Source organism: Polistes canadensis, unplaced genomic scaffold (genome assembly GCF_001313835.1).
Source record: "Polistes canadensis isolate GaletaPanama2010 unplaced genomic scaffold, ASM131383v1 scaffold_116, whole genome shotgun sequence".
Taxonomy (NCBI): domain Eukaryota; kingdom Metazoa; phylum Arthropoda; class Insecta; order Hymenoptera; family Vespidae; genus Polistes; species Polistes canadensis.
In genome coordinates, this window is record NW_014569663.1 from 55,824 (window position 1) to 77,409 (window position 21,586).

The 21,586-nt window shown below is 35.5% G+C and overlaps 1 long non-coding RNA gene across 2 annotated transcripts in view; it reads right to left on the reverse strand.

Annotated features, from left to right (window-relative positions):
* The window catches only part of LOC106787860, a 59,367-nt gene that overhangs the window by 30,767 nt on the left and 7,014 nt on the right, over nucleotides 1-21,586 (reverse strand). The window contains exon 3 of one of the 2 annotated variants that reach the window (XR_001381848.1): nucleotides 9,749-9,759. The exons of the other annotated variant lie outside the window; for it this stretch is intronic. This is a non-coding gene — a long non-coding RNA (uncharacterized LOC106787860). Of the gene's footprint in view, nucleotides 1-9,748; nucleotides 9,760-21,586 lie in introns of those variants that run through there. 2 annotated transcript variants of the gene reach the window in all.

Genomic DNA, 21,586 nt, shown 5'->3' on the forward strand with positions numbered 1-21,586 from the left:
AAAAGAAGAAGAATCAACAATTCGAAACAATAAAAAAAGAAAAAAAAAAAATGCAAATTAGAAAAAAAGAGAGATGATCCTTCGTGTTTTCTACAAAATCAAAACGCAAAATCGTCGTAAAGTAAACAAAAGAAAGTAAATTTTCAATGGATTCGCTGCTCGCTTAGACCAACCGACATATTGTAATTAAATTCCAACGTCAAGTGCGCCCGCCCACCCTAAACGACCCTACCATATTGCTTCGTCGTATCTTCCTAAGCTTTTGCAACGGTATATTCTCTCATCTACCCTCCACCAGTAACCAGATATTCCACAGTAAAACGCAACTAACGCATCACTGTGCGTGTACCCCATGTAAATTGAGAAGAGAAAGGGTACACGACTTGTTCCTTTTTTTTTTGTTTCTTTTTTTTTTTTTTTTTTTTTTTTTTTTTTTTTTTTTTTTTTTTTTTTAATTTTATTCTATTCTTTTTTTCTTGTCATTTTATTCTCTCTACGGGGTGGACAAGTTGCAAACGCAAATCGTCGTTTGTATTTGAATTTTTACAGACTATTGTAACCTGATGTATGTGTAGTATATATCTAGTAAATAAATACGTACCAACCTTTCCGTAGATTTTTGGTAAAAAAAAAAAAAGAAGATTCAAATTCTGGTAAACGAGCTAACCAATTTCCATAGCTAAGTTACATGTATGCATATCATTGTTGTTAATCGTTCGGTACAAGAGAAAATAATATCGAAAACTTTGTATTATTCATATTCAATGAGATAAAATGATTTTTTCGGAATTTTTGTCGGTTATATCTAAGGCGGAAGCGAGACGGAAAATCGCACGTCAAGAGATAGGAGCCCTTTATTATTCAACGTTTACCTTCGAGCCCCGCCCCCCCCCCCATCCAAATGGTGGTACCCTTTCCCTCTTCCTCTCTTTCTCTTCTTATATTCGCCCTTCACCACGCGTTATTCGTTTCTCTCAGGAAAACTGTTTTCTCTCTCTCTCTCTCTCTCTCTCTTGGTAGGAAGGTATATATCCAAGAAGCAGAGAGTCCTGTACGAGTGCGGAAAAGGCAAGAAGAGGAGCGAGAAGGTTTCTAACGAAAACAATAAAGGGGATTCTTTCCAGGCCGGCGAGCCAATCCTTCTCGAGCACGCTCTTTCCGTCCTCTCTTACACATTTTTCCCTCGACTTTTGTTCCAAGCTTTTCGAAAAAAGAAAAAAGGGAAAAAAAAAAAAACACCAACTTTCGAAGCTCGTACTTTCGATGCTTTTTTCTTTCTTCTTTTTCTTTTATTTTATATATTTTTTTTCTCTCTCTCTCTCTTTTTCTTTTTCTTTTTTGCACGACCATTCGAAATATCTCGTTAATAAGCTGCCCCTTTTCGAGAATCTCTAACGAAAAATCATCGAAACATTATCTCTCGAATTTTTTTATTCTAATAGATAATATATCTGAAATCAAATGTTATATGAAATAATTTGTCTACAAACTTTTTTCCTTATTTTTCCTTTCTTTCATTTGATTCGTTCATTTTTTGTAAATTAAATCAATAGATAGTGGACTTTCTATATTATTTCCGACAAGAAATGAAAAACATTGGATCGATCCGAAAGATGGAAGATTAAACGTTTAAAAGAAAAGAAAAATCTAAAACGTCGACCGAGACGATCTTATCGTCAACTTTTTAAATACGTATACTGGTCCGAGGCTAAAAAGGAATAATTAACGCGTTAATTGATTTGTTGCCGGCCGTTTGAAAAGCATAGACGTCGAATAGATTCGCGTGACTCCAAAGTGATTTCAAGCCTCTTATAAACCGCTCTTAAACTCTATTATCGAGCATTTAATTTGACATATACTATATAATATACTATACCAACACACGTTATAAAGAGAAATTATTATTTTCACAATGGCACGTCTCTGAAATTCTTCAAGAATGTTACTCTCTGAAGTCTACGATCATTATATCAGCAGAAATTTAGTAAAGAACACGTTCAAAGAACCTTTCACACTCTCTCACACACACACACGCATACACACACTCTCTTCCTCCGTCTTTCTTTCTAACTATACTTTTCTCTCACTTTATCAAATCACCTTCCAGTTCCCTTTTCGCGTGTTAAATAAACACGCAAATCCTTAGTCTTCAAATACTGTCGTTCAATAAGGCAATTTTCAATGGAAACAAGTTAGCTTGTAAGATTTCTTGGTAGATCACTAACGATAAATAGAACGTAGATGGACGAAATAAATCCGCTTAATTGGTTATTAAATAGCACACGAATTAGAGCGTAATTTGGCTCAGGCTCCAAGTACGAAGGGATAGGGAAGCAACTGTAAGCCATTATACACATCCTACAGACTCCATTAAGCAAGCGAACACAGCAACCATCCCTCTCCCTCTCTCTCTCTCTCTCTCTCTCTCTCACTCTCTCATTCAGTATTTCACCTGAAACGTCATCGTATATTAACGTCATCTTAATACCACCCTTCACCTGTCCTTACACTTCCTTCGTTCATGTTTGTAAGCTACTTCCGTTTCCTTTTATTCCAGAGTTTACACGTTCACAAAAAAGACTTAATGAAAATTGACGGTTTCACCGAAGCAAGATAAAACGAGCAACGGGAGAAAATTATATCGATTAAGTTTATAAGAGAACATTATTTTTACCAGTCGAACACTATATACGAAGATAACTTAGGCTTAGCCCCTTTGATCTTATGTTAAAAAGGAAAAATTACTCGTTTGTCACGGGTGATTCTATACGGCAAGAGATGTTGTAGACGTAACTACAAAGAAACGACCCAAATCGAAAACGTGTACCACTTTACACTTGCTCTTATATATATATGTATGTAGTATGTACTCGAGATTCTACAGAAGGCGAAAAACCACAAGAGAGAGAGAGAGAGAGAGAGAGAGAGAGAGAGAGAGAGAGAGAGATGGTATCACTTGTTGCAAGAAAATACGATGATCCAGTAGACACACGGGAAATCCCCTTTGCAATCTAAATTGCATTTACGCCGTTCATCCTCTCGTGGCGAATTTCTCTCGAGATTTCCCCGTCCGTCTCTCGCGAGTCTCTTAAATTTGATGCAAAGGGAAAACGACGTAACGATTAACGCCAAAGATTTGTGAATTAAAAATTGACAACGAATAATAAGATCCAATCGAATTTATCTCGTTCAATTTCAAACACCTTTTTAAATTCATTGCTTACGTTGTACGTTATTACTTTCCACGTGTATTTCGATGTCACGTGTCAATGCACTTTTCTATGTACATACCAAACATTCGTATTCGTTACTTTTTTACATTCGAGCCGACATAATCCTGTTAGAAATATACAGAGATACCTCCAGATACACATCAACATATATATTTTTGTACACGCACACACACATATATATATACATAGGTATATATTTTTGTACTCTGTGCAATCGTGAAACGCGAGTTTCTGGCACATTCGCTTATTTGTCCACAGTCCATTAAAAACTTGCCGGTTTTATATGACCGACCAACGAACTAGCCGTTGAAAAGAGAAAATCTTACAAAAAAAAAGAAAAGAGCAGGCATTTTTCTTCGAAATTATTGTAATAGCGATACTTAACCTGTAAATTATCTATAACATCTTCGGCGTACAATACTTTTTTCCAAAATTCACATTCATTCTTTTCGCGATTGAAAAAATTGTGAGAAAAATGCATAATTTTATATATATATATATATATATAATTTATTTATAATTAATACAAATTTATAATTTCTCCAAATTCTTTTTATAGAAAAAATGAACTTACACTACTTTCGTAATAAACGATTCAATTATTTTTTGTAATATTACAAGATAAATGTGAATTTCAGTTAAGAGAGTCGTCTTGTTAATTCATTTATTATAATTACTGTCTTTAATTTGATTGTTCACTTATCTTAACTGAATTTATCAAATGTAACTATTAAAATAATTCACAATTGCATATACTAATATAATTACATACACCTATCCTCGTAATACGTCTAACCACATACGATTGAATTCGATTTATGTAGGTATGTACCCTTATACAAGGAAGAAAACGCAAACAACGAACTGTTCACCACCATATCGACTACCCTAAAGTCAATATTTAGCTGTCCATTAGACGAATGATCAAGCAAAGGATGAGACAAAATGAGGAAAAAAAAGAACGTAAGATTTCAAACATAATATGATTTACATTTCAAACAAGGAATAATAAGTGTGTCACAAGTTAATTGATATTCATCTTTTTTTTGTGAAGAAATAAAATAAATTTCTAACTCTTACACATTGCGTCGTCAGACTATATTCGTTCAAAAATATCCTTGTCAATAAAAAGATACAGAATCAAAATGATAGATATAATAGATTACACAAATTCATTAACATTTCTTAAGATAATAACGAAAAAAAAATATAATGAAATTTTAAGTAACTTTAATAATGGATTTAATCTCTTAAAATCGAAAAACAAAAAAATTGATTTTGTAATTTATTTAAGTTACAGTTAGTTCACATTCGTAACTGTTGACACGTGTAAGACAAAAAGAATTGGACAGGAATATTCTTCGAAAAGTCATAAAAATAAGTCATAAATTTCTACGAAAATTCAAGTAACGACGAGTAGGACGACGACGATGACAGCAAAAGAAGATTTTTCCGTTTTCGTGGAACGGTCTTCGTGTAACAGTCCTCGTGGAGACCATGCCACAGACTCTTATCCAAATAATTTATTCTTACAGGCGTAAAAGACGCAACTAACGCGCGCGATTCCGTTCGCATACGCGCGTGGCATGTGCCACGAGACGGCCAAAGTCCCTATAAATAAAACCTCGTCCCTTTTCGAAATCGTAGGTGGAAAGACCTGATCCTTCCTTTCCCGTATACGCTGTGCGCTTGTTTGGATTTACTCAGGATTTCCTGCACGCTTCACGTGTAGGAACGACCTTTCCAAGAGGATTTATTTCCATTCGTATGAACGCCCCCAACATTTCTTAGCTATCTTCAACAAATTCACGTAGTCTTTAAGCTTCCGAAACTTCTGCATAAACTTTTCAACCTTTTCAACTTTCTTTTTTCTTTCATTCTCTTTTATTAATATTTTTAATTATTAATCCATCGCGTTTAAATAAAAGAAAGAAAAAAAAAAAACAAATCCTTCAACTCGTCGACATTTTTTTCAAAACAATCCAATGATTATTAATAATTTTAACATCGATATTTAAAATAACTACCGGAAATTGTTTTTTCTCTATATACTTTGTTTTCTTCAATCCGTGTCGAATGGCCCAACGAAGTACTTAATTTTTCATTTCCCGCAATAGTAACACACACAGTGTATCTATTTATAAATCCACAGGACGCTGCAAAACTTTCTCCCTCTCGCACACGATAAGACTTCGTCCGATCGCCAAATTCAATTTATTTTCGATAGATTTATGTGAGAGATTCTATATTATAATAGAAATTTATATTAGACAAAATATCACATCGCTATTTTCTAGTTCGAAACATATTAGATTTATTTCACTTAATATTAACAAGGATATATAAGTAAATAAATAAAAATCAAATAAATAAATTAAATAGATAACTTCGTCGGATTACAATATTGAAGTGTGTCTTAAAGAATGCAAACGGACTGAAAATGTTCGTTTAAAAAGGACAGAACTCGTCTTGAGAATAATCGAAGGGAACCCTTTTAACTGAATTTTATGAGTAAAAAGGCGGACGACGGTCTGGGCAATCTTTGAGTAAGCGTAATGGGAGTCCGGTTATCTGTCAATATTCACAAGAAATGCTTTCAGTTTTCAACTAACTCCAGCCTTTCTTCGAGTCCACGTAGTCGACAAAATCTCTTCGTGTCAACGCTAATGGCCACGTCGAAAGAAGTTTGATGTTCCTCGGTTATCCTAGACCAGATCGATCTGACATCGAAATATATATATATATATATATATATATAGTTATCGTATGCTTTTACGAAATATCTTTCTACGGAAAGATTTGGCGTTGACGAATTTGTCAAATATTATGTCGGATTATTTTGTCAGAAATAATGCAACAACATATCATATTAAATCCGTTCAACATATATCTTTTTACTTTCCCTTTTATAGGTTCTAATCGCTTCTCTGGGAACACGTTCTCACACCTATCCAATACTACCAAAGAAGGTCGTTGTCTTTTTTACCATCTCTCTGGAGTCAACAGCACACGGTTTTTGTTTTTCCGAATGGACCACCTATAGACTCTACTAACAGTACCCAAGTTGCTTGATTTTAGTGATTTGACGGGAACTAGTAATCCAACATGGTTAGGTCATTGACTTAATCTGTTCTATATATTATAGGGAGAAACAGCATTCTCCCTAATTCTCCTTATATATATATATATATATATATAACATAATAAATAAATATCTCGCGATGCTAGATTTCAAATAAGCAAATTCAACTCAATGGAAAAGCAACATTCGATTGACGATTCCTATCATAGTAGTACCTCATCCCTATAGAGAGTAGCGAGAACGAAGCTATAAGCTAATTTGTGAACGACCCTAACCCAGTTTCCCTGTGAAATAGCCAAGGGTGTTGATCGTACGGTTTACGAGCAAGAATTTGTTCCCTCGAGAACGTCAAATCATTTTATCCTCTCACCCTCTTTCTATCTACCACCCTTTCTCTCACTCTATCTCTCCAAACACTTAGCACGATATTCATGGTTAGCGATCGAACTGTTTGCTCCGTCTTCGAACGACCTACGTCAATCTCGTAAACGAGACCTTCCTCACGTTTTCTCACATCGATAACTACCGAATAGTAAAGAGCGTTAAAGAAAAAAGAAGAAAACCTCAGAGAAGTAAGCATCGGTTTCTACGAAAAAGAACCTCCCTTTCTTCCTTTTCTCTCGATTTTTTTTTCTCTTTCTCTTTCTTTTTTTCTCTCTCTTACTCTCCCTTTCTTTCCTATGTGGTCGTTTTATTTCGAGATAAGACGAAGAAACCATTGAAGCGTAGCCTCATTACGAAAAAATCTGAAGTTACCCTTGATCAGTCAAACGGCAAAAAGAGCTCCATTATGTGACACGCGATTATAAGGTTTACGTTGGTACAATTTTGGCCTCTTTTATTGAAATTTCTTTTACCGAATCTAAAATGAGCGTGACACAGAGGAAAGGTAGGTGGGTAATACATGCTTCTATTTGAAAAATAAAAAAAAAAAAAAATAATAGATCGAACGTCGGAAATCTTTTTACTAGTTCGAATTGAAATCATTTGCCCGAGGATATTTAACGGTTAAGCTTTCTTTATGAATTCTATCGCATTGTAGTTGGTGTATCTACAAAAGACAACTTTCAAAGCTTTGCGAATTACAAAGGATAANTTGGCCTCTTTTATTGAAATTTCTTTTACCGAATCTAAAATGAGCGTGACACAGAGGAAAGGTAGGTGGGTAATACATGCTTCTATTTGAAAAATTAAAAAAAAAAAAAAAAAAAAAAAAAAAGGGAACGAATTCGATCTACAATCTAGAACGACTGAGAATTTTGATGTTTTTTAATTTTAACGGTTAAGCTTTCTTTATGAATTCTATCGCATTGTAGTTGGTGTATCTACAAAAGACAACTTTCAAAGCTTTGCGAATTACAAAGGATAATAATCGACTCACGTCCGACCGATTCAAGAAAATACCTACTAATCATTGAACCGATTTACGAGAGGTAGGTGATTAAAAGTTAACGGAACACACTCGAAACTATCGTTTAAAGATCTATCCCTTTCAATCAATGATATAGAGTGCCCATCGAGCAACCTCATATCTTTTACTAGAGGAACGAACCACTGTAACTCGATAATAACTGTTCTAATTGGCTGATAACCGTGACGTCACGTACGCTTGTTACCGAGAACCAGAGGAAACAGCGTAATCGATTAGAGGAGAAGAGAAATTCGTGTTAGTACTGTCTCTGAATTTCTATAATATACAATCTATTTCTAGTATTTGATTTATTGTTATTCGTCCGCGATTGATATGAAAAAAAAAAACATCAAATAATGATCTGCTTAACAAAAATCTATATTCAATGAAATATATAACAAATATAATAATTGTAATGATTAGAAATTAAATAAAACAAAACTACCATTACTGTGTAATAAACCATACAATTCAACTAACAAGCATAATAATTATTCAAATTATTATACATATTCATACAAGACAATAGGAGTCACGTCGATTAGATATCTCGGAAAGCTACTAGAGTAAATAAGCCAAAGTAAGGGGTTGCTTCTAATGATCAAACGACAAATACGAGCGAGCGAGTCCATTGTTACTTTGCACGGAGAGTATATACGATATCTCGAGTTGTTATAGCAAATTATTACGAACATTATGGCACCTTCCTATTTCTCCAATTGTATTCGAATATTATAGATAAAACAAGCATATTTCAGTTAAATTAAAAATATCCCTAATAATAACTTTTCACAAGTAAGAGAATAAAGAAACATGAGAAAGACGATTGTACGAAAAAGAAAAAGTAATAATTTTTTATCGGGTTTCCATCATTATTCCCAAAGCTTTACAAATTTTCAATAGTTACAGTTTGATAAAGAAAATGATAAAAATAAAGAGTAAGAAAAGATGAAAAATGAAAAAAAGAAAATGGAGGAAGTGAATAATAATAATAATCTTTATGGAAAAAAAGCTGAGATGGCAGATGAAGAAAAAAAATCTTCCAAAGAAAGAGTAAAAGAGAGAGAGAGAGAGAAAGAAAAGTGAGAAGAAGCAGTACCAAGAGAGTTTTCCCTTATATATCGAGCGACAAGTGGTTACGGTACTACCAGAGTCCGTCTGGCTAGGACGTATATACGAATGGGAGAAATGCGCAATCTTACTCCGTTCTGAGCATTCACTAGCACCTTGAAAACGCCGGAAAAACTTTAATGGATCTGTTTTTAAGGACTTCTCTCTCGACTCCGCTACCGTTGTAGGTACCACCGATCTCTCCACCTTGTAGAAACCCTTTAGCGTCAGTGCTCCAACCCAGAAGCAGGCGTATAGACATGAGCATAACTTAGGGTCGATGGTAGGGAAGTAGAAAAATCGAAAAAGGAAAAGAGGGAATAGTGAGAAACAAATAAATAGGGGGTAGGAAGATAATTGTACGATTTAACAGTGATTCTCAATGTTAATATTCGATATCAGTTTTTTAGAAATAATCAGGAAGTGATATGAGTTGATCTACGAATAGATAGATTTTGTCAGGAATCTATGTTATTCTATCTATACTTCTATAAGTTTATAAGAAATACGACTAAAAAATGTTATAGAAAATATATAAAGTTGTTGAAATATTAGAGAGAGAAAATATCTATATATAAGTTTATATTACTCATATGCCTTCACACAAATATATATATATACGCATATAGAATACATGGGCCAGTGGACGGTCATGTATATATGTATATATATTGTATGAGTATATATACCATAGACATATATTTTTGGCGTCTCTCTTACATTAATCATCCAGTTTCGAAAGCGACTGGCTGCAATTTTCCAATGAACGTCAGCTCAACAGATTTTTCATCTTCTCTCCTCAGCAAGAGGTACGGGCATGCCTCGTACACTTTTTGCTCTCTCGCCTTCGCGAAGATTTTCACTTCTCTTCTTTTTTACCACCCCTCCCTATCCCTTTCCACCACACGTCTCTTCTTCTATCTCTTTTTGTATCTTTTATCTTTTTATCCCTTTTTTCTTGGTGCAACCTCGTCTTCATCTTCTTCCCATCCACCTTCCGTGGTCTTCGGACCCGCAAAGTGGTTAACTCGTAAAGCCTCGCCCACAGGCCAGCCGAAAAAGAAAGAGAAAAGAAGGATTGAAAAAAGAGAAAAGAAAAAAAAAAAGGAATCTAAAGGACGAGAGGTGCTGAGGAGAGCAATATCGTATAATAAAGTATGCGAAATACAAGGCGTTGATCGAGCGAATCGCTTGAAAAATAATACCCGTTGTTTTTTACCATGCTCGTATAGAGGTACGTCGAAATTGTCTTTTTTATTGGCCGATTAACGGTCGCCATCGATCGACCTTGTTGATCATAAAAGGCATAGCGACCTTCTCACCCTTTCTTCTTCCATTCACATTTCTTCACTATATTCTCCATCAGTACATTCAATCACTTACTCGTTTTCTTTTACATAGATTCGTATAGCAACGATCTAAATCGCAAAAAAAACTATGTATTTTCGTATATCGACTTTATACGAATTTATAACTCACGAGTAAAGTAATATTATATGTAAGTAGTACCTACACGATTTATTCGAATTACTTTCTCACTGTAGGTTAAGACCGTCTACGAATCGTTCATCCTAAAAGTTATAGAAAACCGTGTTTCGTATATATATATATATATATCCAGTACAGTATATATCTAGGAGTAAAGTACCATTTCATGGAGGATACACGTGCTTAAGGTAAAAGTTGAAAAGCAACTTATTCCAAGCTCATAATACTTCCTTGCCTTTCGTGAACAACTGACCACGGAATTTCTCGAGTTCATTAACTTAAAAGCTAATTCCATCTTCCAAAACTCTCCGGGAAAAGTTCGCAGACACCACAGCTAGCATTTTCGTAAGAATGCGCGTTAGTACGAAAATAAAATGAAATTCGGAAAAGACATTTTCTGCCTGGCCGAATATAAGAATGTTTATAAGACTACTCGGTTCTTCCTCTTACTTAAGAAACTTTTCCTTTTCTCCAAGGACTTTATTCTCGACTGTTTATAACCCACCCTTATATATATTCAACTTAGAATCCAAGTTATATCATAAATTGCAAAACTACAAAAATATCTTTCCTACAATGCGTATATTTATATACGGTAAACTGTACGATAGAACGTATATTCAAAAGCTCGTTAATAAAAAACGAACAATTGTCTCTCTGTTTTTCAAATCGACCAATAACTGTGAAACACAATCAATTATTTGATTGTTGAAAAAAAAACAAAAATGGAGAGAAAGAAAAAAATCAAAAAACGTGACGATCCCATCGTAACAATTCACTATTTGTCCTTATTCACAGTCACTCGAGTGACTTTATTTTTTATCGAGAAGTTTCTTGTTTTTTTTACTTATATATTATAAGCGAAACAACTTATCCAATCGTATCGAAACTAATATTTTCTGAGCAAATGTATAGGATATCCCAAACTCTGACGCAAACCTGAAGGAGACCACCACCAGTTTCTTTATTTTTAATGATATGAAAAAGAGATAAGAAAATTTGGTTTCCACATCTATTTGAAATCAATCAAAGTATGTCTTAAAACATTTTTCATATCATTAAAAACAAATAAAATATTTGGGTAGCCTTCTTTAGCTGGGACACCCTGTATAATATATATATATATATATAGTTTCGTCATATGTAGATCGATTAATGTACGTTCCATCGTCACACGACTGGAAAGCCAACGAATGAAGACAGGATGTTTAGATTGGGTAAATCGAGCCTTTATTGCTTCCCGAGGCAGTGATTCTCATATCAGTGACATCGAACCACGATATAAAGAAAACCATGTACCATCCTACATGGATTGAAGAAAGAACTACAGCTGTTCAATATCCCTTTGGCTTTTACTATGAAACAAACTTTTCATGAATAAACAAAAATACTACACATTGGATTATTATTAAAATCTCTCTGGTCTAAACCTAAACATATCAAAGTTCTTTTTATTATTTTTGTTAATTTTGTTTAAAAAGATATTTATTTTCATGAATTATCCTCCAACGTAAGCAATCATTCTAATAAAGATTTCCTCTACTTTTTCTTCGTTATTCAGCACTTGAAGTTGTGTGTGAACGGCGTGAAGAGAAGTTACCGAGAGGGAGCATATGTGGTTTCAATAATCCCTCTTTTACCCTGCTTCTACTTTTCACCCACTCTCCAGGGCTCTTTCACAGAGCCATATATCCTTTCAATCTAGTTGATTTTTTTTTTTTTCCTAGAAAAGACGTTTATATCACTGAATACAGACTAACATGAAGTACTCGAAGATCCTTACAATTTCGAATCGAAAGAATAATTTCGTATCTCGGGTTGAACGCGCGTTATCAATAAAAAATACTTCTGGCTTCTATCGCTTCGTCGGTTCGTAGCTTCGATGTAAATAAACCGACGTTATTTATGAGACAGAGATAAAGGATATCCGATGAAAAAAAAAAATACCAAGAAGTACCTATCGATATGTGCTTAAAATTGTTCGATAGGAACTTTCCAACAAAATCCAAAGGCCTAATATAAAAAACACAAGATGATCAATATTCTCTTAGAATACAAAAGTTCTAGCATCTTAAAATATTCAAGTCACTACGTAAGGTACATTGTAAGAAGCTGGAGAAGAAGTAATTTAGAGTCGCACCTTGCGAAAGTGGTCTGGTAGTAAAGTGAATACGTTCTACTCTAAGAAAGTGTATTAACACAATGACTCTTCTTCCAAAAAAATACTCTAAAACCTTTTGAAACTGAAACCCGCTTGATTATGCTAAGCCAGTGTCAAGAAAAAGAAAAGACCAAGATAGTCCAATTTTTCGGCAAGTGTTTAAGAGGAAAGAAAGACCACTGGAAGAAAAAACTTTATGGTGAATGTTATTTTTTGATAAGAAATATTTAAAATGTAGATTACTCTTGAGAAGATAAAAGTCTATCTCATCAAATTTCCAATTATTATTTTACAAGCACATTTATTCACATAGAGACATGTTAATAGATATGTGAATATATATATATATATGTAAGTATATGCTTAAGTGCTTACATACATACATATCACGTTTGATACGCTTGTATTTCACAATTAGAACAAAGTGGGAAGTCGGGGAGTCGTCTCAACGACGAGTTGAGTGCAATCGATATTTAAAGCGTGCAAGTTAACGCAACCAAGAGGTGATAATACATAATGATCATGATCCGATGCAATATATATATATATATAGGTATATATTCGCTCAGATGTCAATGACACTCTGCCGTCAGGTAGAAATGAATGAGAGAGAGAGAGAGAGAGAGAGAGAGAAGAAGAAAGAAATAGGAAACTTGAAAGATACGATAAAATAACAAAATGTACCTTTAATCAAGAGCCCTTCGTGATGTTACATCGAATTATATGATTATCTTATTTCTAATTTCACAAAGATTCTTCCAAGTATTTAAACGACATATTCGATGAATCGTATAATGAAGAATGATAAATATTAATCGTTTAGATTATTATTAAATTATCAATTCTATCGAACTTTAAACAGACGACGAACTTTTTGGTTATTTTCGAAATGATATATTAAATATATTGGAAAATTGATAGTATTGTCAAATAATATATGGTGAGAAAAATATGTAAGTAGTTTTTCCTCTTTAGTATTAACTCGATGTATTGACGCTATATAAGGAGGGTTGAGGCAAAAGTGGCATCTTCAGGTAAGTAACAAAAAATAAAGGAAAACGGATGCGGGATGTTGGAGGGAAGGAAAGAAAAACAAGGAGGTGAAATTTCTAGTAGCCAGGAAAAATTCTCTTGGGACGGAAGGGCGTGACAAGCGAGATTCAAAATAAGCTGCTGCACCGGCGAGAATCGTTGGATTAAATGGCTCGAAGTTTCGTGAGAGAAAGAAAAAATGAAAGAAAAAGGAAGAGAGAGAGAGAGAGAGAGAGAGAGAGAAACTAAATACGAACGAGAAGAGTTGACAACGTTGATAACGAGAATAACGATGACAGTCGATAACAAAGCTCGACCCCTCGAGCACGCATTCGATTCAATCTCTGAATAGACAAAGTATCTTATTCATTCGTCGTTCCATAGAAAGTAAACGACTCGGAAAGTAAATTTTCGAAGCATCCTTCAGCAAACATTATTTTTTTTTTTTTTTTCCTCATTTTTCTCTTCCCCCCGGTATTATTTTCATTTTCTCTATTTCTTCATTTTTTCCGTCGAAACATTTCCTTCGTTGCACCGTTTAATTTCTCTTTCTTAATATTTTTTCCAAACCTGAAATCACGCCAATGCCTTTCAGCGTACTTTCCATTTTTTTTTTAGCGACTCAAGATTAGGTTACAACGCTCGTAAGCGTAATTATCAAGTGATACTCATTTTAAGAATAAACTCTCCAAGAACGTCGTATAATCGTTCGTAAGAGCGCTATTGTTCATAAATGCGATCCTAAACGGTGGGTGTTTAAAACGTAGAACGTCGTAGTTTAAACACGTCTCCTAAAAAGAGTAACGATATATCTATACACTTATGTATACATAAACCTACAAATCTCTTGTGTGTTAGATTATATATAGTATGGTACATATATACTTATATACAAAATGGAAAGGCATCACGAGAAAATTATTTCCGAAGATTTCATGGTGAAGATCAGGAAACAATTCAAAAAACGAACGAATGAAAGAGAGAACGAAATAGACAAAAAAAAAAAAAAAAAAACAAAAAAAGAAGAAGAAGAAGAAAGAAAAGCTTTCGAAATTACTTCTGTCAGCGTGTAAGACTTCGTCAAGGGCCTTTCTCAGGAAGCATTATACCATGAAGAACATTTAAACGTATCGTCGTCATCGGACTAAATGACATTTTCAGTAAAATCCAAGTAATGGATCCATAATATCGAGAGAGCAAACATTTAATACAATAGACGTATCCCTACGTATACCATATATATGTGTATAATACATACTACGCACACACGCATATGCGTTACTACAGAGTTAAGTGTATAATACATGTATTTTACGTGTACACAAGTACGGTCAACCTGTGAATGCATTAACGAAGACTTCAAATTGCCGACGTTTCGAGTTAATTATTAACAGTACTGTTGAAGCGAGGACGCACAAATATACGTCCATGATACTCAATGAAGAACTATAAACATTGATACTGCAAAGCTTTGCATCCATACATTTGCTTCGTAATTACTCTCGTTACCATCAAGTAATTGAAACTCCGAATTCTTTACCACTTTGGATATTTACTAACGATCGTATCTTATCTAACGTAAGCACCGAATCAAGTTCATAGAATCGTTGTCTCTGTCGTAAACTCTAACCATTCTAATCAATTCTATTGAATCGTAGACATATTTATATATGTTACCGTCAAAGCCGGATATCAGTCATTGTTAGTAATTCCTCGGCATTACTATGAATTACTATGAACTTTTAGTATAAAAAATATTTACCAAAACTTTTCAATGAAATTGCAAAGACGCACAATTTACCGCATTGCAATCTCTGATATTTTTTGGATTCATAAATCCATTCAAGGGGTGGGAGGGGTATTTTATATATATATATAAAAATAAGTCGAGAAAAATTAAATTATTTAGTTTGTGGCCTCGTTTCCGAAAAAATTGAAATTAATATATACAAATAATGGATCTATTAATTGAATATATACAAAAGCATAGCATTCATGATTCATTCAGTGACGCGTATCGTTATCAAGCTTACTATCGGTAACTTGTGACGATAGGTAGATTGGTTAACGATAAAGAGATTTCGCGTTATATCCGGAAATTATTCGATGCGAACAGTCTGTGCTAGCATTGCGTCGAGTAATTCAAAACAAACAATCGAGATCTGGCCGATCATATGATCCTATTAACGAAATTTAACGAACGGAACGAGCACGACGTCGATTCGTCGGAACCCCTTAATCCGGAAACGAACGAAATTCGCACGGTCGAGAACGTTGATGCGTTCCATTCCCTTTTTCCCTTATCTCACATTCTCATTCAAGAAGAATAGCTCTATACTATAAAAGTATCGTCTTCCGATTTCGCAGAACGATTTTCCTCGTCGCTTACGGTTTTACAGTGACGGTCGGCAACGTGATGTAACGTTATACAAGTCCCCTAGGAATCCGGTCACGTGTTCTCATAATGTGTGCAAATAAAATTTAAGCGCGGAGAAACGAGGCAAATCCTCGCGAGATATCCTGCAGGACTTCCAAGCTAACGTTCAAATCTCGATAGAGACCACCTTCTAACTATTCCCAAGGATACCAGGTACTTTAATGACCTTGATGATTTTCTAACTCTCTATCCTCCATTCGCTCTACTTTCGAAAACAACATAAATAAAAAAAGAAAAAGTGAAAAAGAAAGACAGAATAGAGATTTATGAAGAATTTATTTTACCACGAACGAACGAATGAATTTCGCGGATTAAGACAAACAACGATCAAGTTTCAGAGACGTAAAGCAAATAAAATGAGAGAGAGAGAGAGAGAGAGAGAGAGAGAGATAGAAGGAAAAAAAATAAAGCAGGGAATACAAAAATTCGATCGAACCGACGTACAGGATGCGTGCACGACGAAGGGGAAAACACAACAGTAGCGCGTACCCGTTCAAAAATATCCGGTAGGTTGGAATTTTATTTTAAAAAATGCATACGCCATGAATAGGCCGATTTTGCAGCGTCGATGAATTGTCATCGGCATTTTCCCGTGGTAGGATGGAGTAAACGTACCCGAACACGTGCCAACGAAACGCCTCTGACCATATCGTCGATATTTACGAGCCATGGTTACCAGTCGTCGATTTTAGATCGCTCATAGTGAACGTGCTCGCGTGCTCACGCAGGTGGACACACGCGACTATATACACTACCTGCGTGAATAATCGGCTTGCCCCACGCGACGAACAAAATGTTTTATTCATCTTCGGCTTCCTCAACACGACTCGAGCCGGACGGGACAGTGAAATTTTTAATTCACCGTAAAATCTCGTGGTCGACCGGAAGGCGAGATCTGAATTCTCTATCCACTTCTCTCTATTTTTCTCTCACTCTCACTCTCTCACTCTCACTCTCACTCTAGCTCTTCCGTTTTTCTTTATTTTTCTAGCAAAAAGAGAAAATGCACTAGGTACTATACGTAGATATGTACCTGGACGTATGACTATTCCATGAGCAATTTTCGTCCGATTCAAATGAATTTTAATTAATGAAATAATACGATTACTCGTCTGATTTCTAATTGCATTAAAGTCTACCCTCTAGGTGTTGAGATGATGTTGGAGAACCCACGACATCCCAATAACTTTCGCCAATATTACATTACAACTGTGCAAAATGTGAAGCACAGGAATACTCTGCGAATAAGCTCTTCATTTCTCTCTCTCTTTTCTCTTTCTCTTTGTCATTCTCACACTCTCTTCTCCTTTTCATATGTGTGTCTGCTATCATCGATAATAATCCTGGCAAGTATCCATGTTGAATGAAGAATAGTGATCGAGTATGAAGCTAAATTAATGGATGCAAGACTAGCTCTATGAAATTATTTAGAAACTATAAATGAACATAAGAAACAAAACATGAATGCAACGAACTGAATACACGATAATATTCGAATAATTAACGATGTTATTGATGATTTTGTTTTCAACTTAAGGTAGATACATTTCAATCTCGGATTTCAATGGGCCAACATTAAAATATGTTCCATAATTATCGTCCGTTTGGACGGAGTAAAGAAAATATGTAAATTAGTGAAATATCGATCGATAGTCAACTAGTAACGGGAATGCAACATTTATAATTGTTTCGCAAACTCTCGTATTCGGGCTTTGGTATTGTCCGAGCGACGATGGCGATTCATTATTTGCTCTTGGTACTTGTAGACCATTCTGATCGTCGTCCCCTTTTTTCCTCCATCACCTCCTCCACCTCCTACTCTTTCTCCACGTTCTTCTTCTCCTCGTCCTCATCCTCCTGAAACCTCGGGAATCTCGCAATATCGAAACGGTGTGCGGCTTGAACGAAAAGGGACGGAGATAAAAAGAGAAAAAGAGAGAAAGAAATGGTTGAAATTGCACGACGATTGACAATATTTTTCAGCGATTGATATTGTATCTCTGGACAGCGAACCATTCTCTGTCTTTTTCTCTCTTTCTCTATCTTTCTCTTTCTCTTTTTTTCCTCCCTTTATTCAACCCCAATCGTGTACGAGTAGTATAGGAACGGAAAACTTTTCAGATATTGCCTGCATTCGGCTATTAAAAAGCGTCTCACCGTTGAATGCGAATGAAATCGATAAATAATAGGAAGATTCTTATCAAACGCGTTAAAATAGTAAAAAAGAAAAACAAAGAAGTAAAAATCCAACACTGTAGGGGGGAAAGAGAAATTAAAAGGAAGATCCTAGAGTGTCCTTGGAAAAAAGGAAAAAAAGAAATTAAAAAAAAAATACACATCTCGTCGAGTAAGAGGAATGGATAAAAATTTGTAGAAAAAGAAAAAAAAAAAGGAAAAAAAAGGGAGATGGAAAATTTCATCTCGGCACGATTCGAGGACGATCCCGTTCGTTACCAACTTAAATCCATTTTCCGCGTTTGCACGTGACAGAGATTTTCACGGACGAAACGAGCTCGACGAATTCGACGCCAGGAACCCTATCCCTTTTTTTTCCCTTTTCCTCTCTTACACGTATCTATCATCTTCTCTCTTTCTTTCTTTTTATATCTCTATCTCCCTCTTTCACTTTCCGTTCCCTCGCTTACGTAACAAATCGCGTTCGATCGCAAGGTACCAACCAAACCATTCTCTCTTCCTCTCCCACTAACTTTTGCCTCGTATATGTTCTCTCCCACACGCGTTCCAAATATTTCCCGCCACGTGACCAATTTTACGAGCGAACGAACGAACGAACGAACGACGACTCGTGCCTTTCCTACATATATAGCATACATGGGGCGGACAGTAGTAAAAAATGTTTTGTCAGAGTACCCGTACCCGTGCCCAAACTCGCCGAAGTAATTAACAAGTTGCAGAGATGGAGAAAGAATAGGGTGTGAGCAGGGAAATAGAGATGGAAGAAAAGAGAGAGAGAGAGGGAAAGAAAGAGAGAACTCACACACGAAATGCGAGAGCACGCAAATCAAATTTCAGCTTGAAAGATCAGACGCGTTCTGAACAAGAACAGTGCTCGCCGACGATCGATTTCGATGAATGAAGCCCTTTTCGCACGAGCCCGGTTTGTGAAGTCATCAATGCACACGCGTGTGTGTACTCTTTATAGCCATTTGATATTTCCACGAACTATCATAATAATGTTTCAGTTAATTTCTTCCTTTCATGATAACGCCCCAGTTAAATTGACAATTCATGCATTTTGTTATTTACATTTTTTGTGTTTTACTTTTGTTTATTCAAACAAAAATTGGCCATTTATCGATAACATAAGAAAGAACTTTGAAATGTAAATTATGTAATCAATAATACTAGTAGGGTAAGTTGACATTCGTATAAAAATTAATTAATCCTTAATTACGTTCATACGTTTTCAGCCTTTTGATTAATATCAACATACAAAAATATGGTCGAAAAAACGGAGTATAAAATTAAAAAAAATTCACGTACTTCGTACGTAGTATGTAAATAATTTAATGATGAATTTAAATAGAAATAAAATACGAGATACCTATTCGAGAACGAAAAAACGAGGAATTATATTTTCGTTTCTTTAACGTTAGTTTAACGTTATTTAGGATAAAAAACGATTCTGTCATTTTGTCTATTTTTTTGTTTATCTTTCCCAGGGTGAAATCAATCGACGAGAAGACGAAACAAAACCTAAGAGTTTGTCGACTCGTATGAGGTGTGCTAATGACTCCTCCCCTATGACTTGTAACGGTTTAGCGGTCCACCACGTACACTTAACTTAGTATCACGTAATATACGAAACGATATAGAACTACGCGTTTAACTTCCGCCCATTCCCAATCTCTTTCTATCTTTCCCTCTTTCTCTCTCTCTGTCTTTGCTAACCGCAGCAAGGTCAAAGGTGAGAGCCGTGCATAATATGTCGGCTCCGTTCTAGTCCAACTTTCGACATTATCCGCTTTGTTGGACCCGACCGTTCGGTTCAACCACTATTATTCCTTCCATATCTCTTTCTCTATAATATATCTCTCTTTCTCTTTCTCATCTCTCCACAAAACTTTTCCAACAGCGCGTAGTTAACGATCAACAAGGTCGTCTGCGGTTCCCTTAAGCACGGAACAGATTGAAAAGCTTGAAAAATGTAGACAATATTTTTCTATTTTTCTCTCATACAAGCGCGTAGGTGGGTACCTTCAAACGTATTTTACGTGTTAAAAGATAAAATAGAAATCTTGTTATAAACGTCTAACAGAATTTTCAAAAGAAAAATTCTACGTCTTCTTCTTCTTCTACTTCTTTTTCAGAATATAAGAGAATCAGTTTAGAATTTGAATATTTCTCTCTCTCTCTTATCTAAAAAAAGAAAAAAGAAAAAGTGTGGATATTGGTTTCGCGAGTAATTCGGCGTCGACTTAAAGAGTCCCTTCAGCTCGTGCTTGTCGCGTTAGATGCATGGTCTGTAAGCAACGTCGTTGCCAGGCAGGGACGAGATCGACGAGACGAAGCTAAAGAGACGGCGTGTGAGACGACGAAGAAGTAGAAAAAGAAACGAAAAGAGAAGAGAAGAGAAGAAAAACACACAGGAAGAGAACGAGAGGCCGTGGTAGAGGAAAGGGGAAAAAAGAGAAGCAGAGAGAGAGAGAGATAGAGAGAGAAAGAAAACTAAAGACAGAGAAAACGTGTGTGGGCGTTCTTTGAAGAGAAGTTAAGATGCGAAACGTACCACCTCGGAAGTAGAAGACGATGAACGGTCGGACGTCGGGCCAACACTTTGGTCCATCGTCGAAAGGCTCATAATGCAGGTAACACTCTCTCTCTCTTGGATAAAGCAGAAGCATCATATTCACGTCGTAAAAACTCAAATCTAAACATTAAGAGGAGAACGTGCAAGACCGTCCAGTACTTGCAACATTTCTATCTATTTCTCTCTTTTTACATTTCTTTCTTTCTTTCTTTCTTTCTTTATATTTTTTCTCTCTCTCTTTCCCTTACTCTTATTCTTACTCTCTTTTCATCGTTCTACGCACATCTCCGTCTACTTTTCCTCGACGGTTATAATTACGAAACGTTAATTACGCGATGAATGCACCATTAAGCTATAGTTCAAGTCGAAAGGTAGGAAAGCGAGGTGTATTTCTTGCACGCGAACGCTGAGCTTGCAGAAGGAAAGACGCTAAAGCTACTCACATCAGTAGTAGTAGGTAGTCGGTGTCGATTTCGCGGCCTGGATTTTCCTTTCTCTCTCTCTCTCTCTCTTTCTCTCTCTCTTCTTCTTCTTCTTCTTCTTCTTCTTTATCTTCATCTTTCTCCACCTCCGTGTTTTTTTTCTTTTCTTCTTTTCGCGAGCGCAGTTTGGCTTATCTCGTACGACACGGCGCACCCTTCATCGCGATAATACGATGGGAGGACTTTTAAAAACTGCTTAAAAATTCGTAGGTACGGATCAGCCTAACCCCTTTGAAATTCTTTGTCGATCATTGCATTTTCCTTATCGGAATTCATTTGATATGCCTATATATACTAGAATATATACATAAAGCGAATCTAATCTAAAAAATTAGAAAAGCGAGACTATCATGCTAGCGATTTCCCAAATCTTTTGGCA